We start from the raw sequence: 6,000 nt of genomic DNA, 5'->3' as shown, positions 1-6,000 counted from the left end.
CATAGTTATGTGCGGTATATACATTTTTAAATAAATAGGAACAAGTCCCTTCTATAGTATCTCTTAATTATAACTGGTAGAAAACCAAAACAGAATAATCACTTCAGTGTTCATGAAGAAAACTTCTCCACTCCATCAGATAGGAATTTCATAGTGATGGTAACCTACACCATACACTTTGCTTATTCTTCTTTCCACCCACATAGAAACATAGAAATAGACGGCAGATAAGGGCCACGGCCCATCTAGTCTGTCCACCCTAATGACCCTCCCCTACCTTTGCCTAGTGAATAGAGCCCACGTGTCGATCCCATTTGGCCTTAAAATCAGGCACCCTTATGACCCAAAATGTCTTCTACAAACATTATGGGGCATCGGGAGAGCAGGTGGAGTCAGGGCAGTGTAGCCAACTACAAATTTTAAAGGCTGTCAAAACCTACAAAGATTTCAAGAGAGTGAAAATTAATTTCTCAAAATTGCTGCTTCCCTCATTTAGTGGGAAAGAATCACCATAAGAACTTAACATAAGAATTGCCGCTGCTGGGTCAGACCAGTGGTCCATTGTGCCCAGCAGTCCGCTCATGCGGCGGCCCCCAGGTCAAAGACAGTGCCCTAACTGTGACTAGCCTTACCTGCATACATTCTGGTTCTGCAGGAACTTGTCCAACTTTGCCTTGAATCCCTGGAGGGTGTTTTCCCTATAAAAGCCTCTGGAAGAGCGCTCCAGTTTTCTACCACTCTCTGGGTGAAGAAGAACTTCCTTACGAAATTGATCCCCTTTTAACTTTAGAGAGTGCCCTCTCGTTCTCTCTACCTTGGAGAGGGTGAACAACCTGTCTTTATCTACTAAGTCTATTCCCTTTATTATCTTGAATGTTTCGATCATGTCCCCTCTCAGTCTCCTCTTCAAGGAAGAGGTCCAGTTTCTCTAATCTCTCACAGTACGGCAACTACGCCAGCTTTTTAACCATTTTAATCGCTCTTCTCTGGACCCTTTCAAGTAGTACTTTGTCCTTCTTCATGTACGGCGACCAGTGCTGGATGCAATATTCCAGGTGAGGACGTACCATGGCCTGGTACAGCGGCATGATAATCTTCTCTGAACTGTTCATGATCCCCTTCTTAATCATTCCTAGCATTCTGTTCACACTTTTTGCTGCCGCCACTGATAACATAATGATTCCCTGCATAATGAAATGTTCTAATATTTCCCAGATGCTAGGCAATAAATTAAAAAATTTTTAGTCCATGCTGCGGGTAAATTCTTGTTTGAAAGCCTTAGTGTAAAATGTCATTTACACATAATCGTATTTTGAATGATTTTTTTTTGTGTAAGTCAGATGTGTGGCTTGCATGGAGGAGGGACAGTGGGTCATTTTTGCTGTGGCCGCAGCACAGCATGTGAGAACATGCAGGAGGAAAGCACGGCACATATTCAATGTGAAATGATGGGGCTGGTATATGCCCTAGTCTGTCCTTGTGATTTGAGTTTACATTGGACATACTGTGAGAAGTTTAAAAACAAGACTGTTTGAGCAAGACTCTCTCCGAGAGATCCCACGTGCCTATCCGAGGCCCTTTTGAATTCAGTCTCTGTCGCCACCACCTCTTCCGGGAGATTGTTCCATGCATCTACCTCCCTTTCCCTTACTGCCTTCTGTTTAATGCTTGGGCATTTTCAATCTAGCCAACTTCCTTGTGGATCTCATTGCTGTTCTATTTAATGTACCACTTCAGAAGTTTAGTCAGGGCTTAAAACTCACTTTAAGAGTTCTTTTGATATTGCGGGTGGGCTGGGGCCTCCAGGTCACTGCTTGTAGATAAAGCAGCTATTTGAACTGTTTTGCACTTTTTAATGCCTTCTTGGTTTTCTGTCCTCCTGGTGTTCTAAACTAAACCACTTTGTTGTCTAACTGCCACAGGCTGTATAATAAACCAACTTTACAATTTCCCAAACAGTAAATCAGTGCAATGTCGCTCATAAAAAAAACAGATCAATATGCTTACCTGCCATTGTGTTAAAAAAAACACATTTAGAGTTTAAATGTCTTGTGCTGGAACATATTCCTGTGATACAGCACAGGGGTGATATCAAGAGTACTTTATCAACATGAACAGAGGTGGATATTCTTTTTTGTTACAATCTAGCTCACGGGCCTCAAAGGGTAGAATGGTGTGCTTTTTACTAATTTGTCATTATGGCTACAGTTGATAAGTGTCATTATATCACCAGAAATGACTACACCGGAAGTTGAAGAACTAAAGACATTTTATTCCAGATGTGTGTCTTGTGGCCATCAGTGCATGGATATACAGTTGTGAGTTATTGTTTAATATTTCCCCCCGACACAACCGTTGAGCTGCGAAACAAGGATCTTGTTGGAGAATGGAACAGTGAATTGCGAATCTGCAGCTTCTGACATTTTAACAACTTGTTGCTGAGGTTGGAAAATTGAAGAGTCAACATCGAAAGGCTGAAAATGCCAAGTGCTTAAAGCTAAGTAAACATATAACTGAACTTTATCCCTGTGCACAGTGGTGGGCATAGTCCCTGGTTGAGATTGGCATTTTTTTATGCCTATGAAAAAGTGAGCGGCTAAAAATCTGTTGATTGCTGTCTCTATTAAATGCACTTGAAGCTTTCTTCCCACTGGCTGGTAACATTTGTATTTATTCATAAAAAACATGATGGCAGATAAAGGCCAAATGGCCCTTCTAGTCTGCCCATCCACAGTAACCATTATCTCTTTCTCTCTCCGATAGATCCCATGTGCCTATCCCAGGCCCTTTTGAATTCAGACAGTCTGTTGCCACCATCTCTTACGGGAGACTGTTCCATACATCTATAAGGTGACCAAATGTCCCGTTTTGAACAGGACTGTCTCTTTTTCAGACCCCCTGTCCTGTTGTCCCTATGCACAGCTTCGGGACACCAAAATGTCCTGTTTTCAGAGACTGCATCCTGAAGTTGTGTGTGGGACCAACAAGACAGGCAGGGCAGTGCTTCTTCTGGACTTTCCCTTTCATTAATGGGATAGGGACAGCGCCTGTTGCTCAGGCACCAATTGATGCATTCTGCCCTCTCCACTGTCCCCTAGTTCCTTAGTGCAGCAGCCGCAGGGCTCGGCAGTAGTTTGTGCGGGGCCTAGCGGGAGCGGTGCATTGAGGGAAGATGGCAGACGGCGTTGGCCGGTTGCAGGCCGAAGCTCTGCATAGGAAGGAGCGTTTGAAGGCTCTGCGGGGTAAACAACTGCAGGTCCGTGTTCGGGGGGAAGATAATGCATTGCGGACTGGAGAGGGGGATGTAGCAGCGGGGACTTGGGAGGTGAAGAAGGGATCTATCAGGGAAGGGGGTGCGGAGGTGGACGCGCTAATGTTTTAGAATGATAAGGAAGAAAAAAAGGAACACGGGAAGATGCTGGACATGGAGGTAATTGGGTGAAGGTAAAAAAAAAAAAAGACATGAAGTGAGTAGGAAGACAGGTGGGAGATGCTGGACCCGGGATGGATGCAGTAAGAAGAAAAAGGAGGTTCTGTATATTGGAGTAATAGGTAGATAGGGGCAAGCTGGCACAGAAAAAGGGATAAGGAAAAGGGAGAGGAATGAGAGATGCCAAGTCCATGGGAGGGAGGTAAAGGAGATACCAGACCATGGAGGAGGAGGGAGAGATGCCAGGGCATGGGGGGCGAGGAGACAGATGTCAGACCATGGGAAAGGAAGGAAAAGAAAGGAAGTAGAGGAGATGCCAGATAATGGAGGGGGATGGGGAGTTGGAAGGAGAGGAGAAATATGCCAGGGCATGGGGGGAGAGAAGAGAAACAAATGCCAGACCAGAGGGAAAGGAGAGGAGGTGACAGAGCATGGAGGGAGAGAGATGCCAGGGCATGGAGGAGGGAAGGGAAGGAGATAGATGCCAGACCATGGGGTGGAGTGGGAAGGAAGGAAAGGAGAAGAGAGATTCCAGAGCATAGGGAGACATAAAAATGAAGAGGGGGTGAAGCTGAAATGAATCATGTACAAAGGAGACAGTTTATGGAAGGAGCATAGAAAGAGGGAAGAAACCATATGGAAGAGAGAGTGAGAGCGAGAGAGGGCGGTTATTGGATAGAAAGGGCAGAGAATGGAAGGGGAGAGACAGAGGGTGAACAGTAGATGGAAGTGTGGGGGGAGAGGAGGGACAGACGCTGAATGGAAGTGTGGGGGGAGAGGAGGGACAGACGCTGAATGGAAGTGTGGGGGGAGAGGAGGGACAGACGCTGAATGGAAGTGTGGGGGGAGAGGAGGAACAGACGCTGAATGGAAGTGTGGGGGGAGAGGAGGGAGCAGACGCTGAATGGAAGTGTGGGGGGAGAGGAGGGAGCAGACGTTGAATGGAAGTGTGGGGGGAGAGGAGGGAGCAGACGCTGAATGGAAGTGTGGGGGGAGAGGAGGGAGCAGACGCTGAATGGAAGTGTGGGGGGAGAGGAGGGAGCAGACGCTGAATGGAAGTGTGGGGGGAGAGGAGGGAGCAGACGCTGAATGGAAGTGTGGGGGGAGAGGAGGGAACAGACGCTGAATGGAAGTGTGGGGGGAGAGGAGGGAGCAGACGCTAGAAGGAATTGGGGAGGAGAAAGAAAAAAGGGCACAAGCTGGATTGAGGGAAGAGGATATAGTTAGATACCGGAAGGGGTGAGAGAAAGAGGTGGCAAGCTATAGGTAGAGACAATGAAAGAGGAAAATTGAGGACTGAATAGTAAGAAATAATTTAGACAGAGGCAGAAAATAAATTGAGAAGGAAGAACAGGAGGAAGGGAGCAGAGAGAGAGAGAGATGCCTGAGCAGGGGGTAGGGGAGGAGAGAGCTACCAGACCTGGGAGGAGGAAAAGAGGAATAAGACAGATTTCAGATCTGAGGGGGAGAAAAGGAGGAGAGAGATATGCTAAAATCTGCTGGGAGAGAAGGAGGGAGTGAGGAAGGAAGGTGAGAAAGAGGCAGAGAAAGGGGGTGGGGTTGTAAGCAGATTAGAAAGACTATAGAGAGAATGGCCTGGACCAAAGGGGAAAGACAGGAGGCAGATGCAGGACTATGGGAGGTTCTGACAGAGGGGGAGAGACCCTGGGGAAGAACAGGGAGATTTAAGATCATAACAGAGGAGGGAGAGAGAGGGAGACCTGGAACAAAGGTATAAATGAGAACTGACACTGGATCTGGGGAGGGTAACAAGAGGGAAAAGAGAGAGAGACCTGGACCCAAAGGGGATGGGGCTGGATTGTGAAAGAAATGTTGGATGCGAAAGAAAGAAAGATTGGATGCACAGTCAGAAGGAAGTGCAACCAGAGACTCATGAAATCACCAGACAACAAAGGTAGGAAAAATGATTTTATTTTAAATTTAGTGATCAAAATGTGTCCGTTTTGAGAATATATATCTGCTATCTATATTTTGCACTATATTTGTCTATTTTTCTATAATTTCTTAGGTGACATTGCATATTTAAAAGTAATCTGCCTTGACATATTTGAAAAAAAACCGAAACTCATAAATGATAATTGACATTTTCTCTGTGTACAGTGTACTTTGTGTTTTTTTTATAAATTTTATGTTTACCATTATAAATTAATAAGATATTGTGTGTACATGAAAAATGAACAGAAGAAATTGGGGGCGGGGCTAGGGCGAGATTGGGGGTGGGGTTGAATATTAATAGATGTCCCATTTTGATGAAAAAAATAAATGGTCACGTTATGCATCTACCTCCCTTTCCAGACTGCCTTCTATTTAATGCTTGGCCATTTTCCATCTAGCTAACCTCCTTGTGGAACTCATTGCTGTTCCATTTAATGTACCACTTCAGAAGTTTAGTCAGGGCTTAAAACTCACTTTAAGAGTGCTTTTGATATTGGGGGTGGGCTAGGGCCTTCAGGTCACTGCTTGTAGATAAAGCAGCTATTTTAACTGTTTTGCACTTTTTAATGCCTACTTGGTTTTCTGTCCTCCTGGTATTCTAAACTAAACCACTT

This window comes from Geotrypetes seraphini, chromosome 1, assembly GCF_902459505.1.
Source record: "Geotrypetes seraphini chromosome 1, aGeoSer1.1, whole genome shotgun sequence".
Lineage (NCBI taxonomy): Eukaryota > Metazoa > Chordata > Amphibia > Gymnophiona > Dermophiidae > Geotrypetes > Geotrypetes seraphini.
Note: the sequence above shows the minus strand (reverse complement) of the source record.